Genomic DNA, 1,736 nt, shown 5'->3' with positions numbered 1-1,736 from the left:
AGTGTTCGGAGCTATGCTGATAGTGGTTGATAGTTGACATGGCCATGTATATTTAATTGAAATGCTTTTGAAGATCCAGCAAGAAAAAGAGATGGCTCCTACGTTCTACCATCCAGACAGAAACTATGGTTATGCAAATAGAGCCATGGCACCAACTAACCAAATCCAGCTTCTGCAGGGACATGAGCATCTGAGTGCCCAAGATGGTGAAAATGGACACAATTACAGTAGGCGCTGGATAAGATCAGACTTAAGTTTAGAATGAATAGATTAATATATCCATATTAAATCTGCAAAGCAGCCAACCATCTGGACATACTTAAAGTCAATAGCTTCTGTTAGAATTTCTGTTTTTAGAGTGGAAAGCATGCTAATCTTTGATTTAAAAAAAAAGAAACCTGAATTTTATCTTTTCTTTCTTGACTCACAAGCTGGGCAATCATGGGCAAGTCATATAACATGTTTGATGCAATGTCTGTGTAATTGTTAATAATAATGTATATTGAAAGATATAATGAAATAATTTATGGAAGAGTTTGTTATAAGACACTATACAAGTGGAAGATACTATCATTATTAATTCGGTAATGAATTTATTTATATTGCATTTGAAGACAATGTCAATCATTTACACCTTAGAATGTACTAAGACTAAGAACAAGGTTTGATGGGGCCTTAAGAAATACAGCATGAGATCCCTTGATACCCAAGTCAGAAGAAAAGACCCCACTGGTGCTGAAGGAAAGGAGAATTGAGAGCACAGTCTGTAGCTGCCAATAATAAACTCTGCTTACTTCCATTTTTTTTATTATTACTAATCCTGGCTGTCCCTGAGGCAAAGTCCATTCTATCTTCTGCAGTTTTGAGGTGGAAGAGACAATGCCCTTCTTTCACCAAATGCATTTCCTTTCAGGCTCTGAGTTCACAGTTGACTCCAACTGTCTGCCTCCTCTCCAGTGCAGTGGGCCATGTGGCTCAGTTCTGAACAGCAGGGTGTAAGTGGAAGGAACCTATGTCACTTCTGGATCAGCCACCAAGGCCTTTTGCACGAATCTCCACGGGGCTCTTTGCTCACTGGGCAGGCAGGTAGAGAACCCATCAGAGAATTCTGAGGCCTTGGGAAGGGTGTAAGTGCCAGATGAGTAAGTCTGCATCATTGAAGGACTGTGTAGAACAGAGCTGTCTGCTTCCTGCACTCCTACCACTCAGCCCCCCACTCCTTACTGATCGGCTTAGGACTACAGTGCAAACAAAATATAAATGGCATGTTAGGCAACTGCTTTTTTTTTTTCCTGGACTATTTGCTATAGTCATTAGCTTATACTACATAATACATTTGCCTCTGAATGACAGGAAGCTGATGAGTTCCTCACAATAGAGTGTGGTAAGCAAATGCCTAAAGTCACTCTATTGACAAAGGGTCCCTACTGTCTTATACCCACTTGTTTTTTCTCAGCCAGGTGGGAATATTGTCTCAGAGGATGATATCCTCATCATCAATATATCGAACAAGACACATTTGTTTAGCGTCTGCTTTGTGCCTAAAAACTCCTCTGGACAAAGTGATTGACTAAAAGCGTAGACATGAATTCATTTTACAGTATTAATTGATTACATATTTTGTGACAGGTTTCTAGGCAGTTGCTTATTATTTCACTCCTAATCATCTAACTACCATCTAAAGTGAATCACTTCCTTCTGCACTTTCTTTCCCTCTTGCAGTAAGAGACATAGTG

Source organism: Trichechus manatus, unplaced genomic scaffold (assembly GCF_000243295.1).
Source record: "Trichechus manatus latirostris isolate Lorelei unplaced genomic scaffold, TriManLat1.0 scaffold00018, whole genome shotgun sequence".
NCBI classification, from domain to species: Eukaryota; Metazoa; Chordata; class Mammalia; order Sirenia; family Trichechidae; genus Trichechus; species Trichechus manatus.
This window is presented reverse-complemented; position numbering follows the sequence as displayed.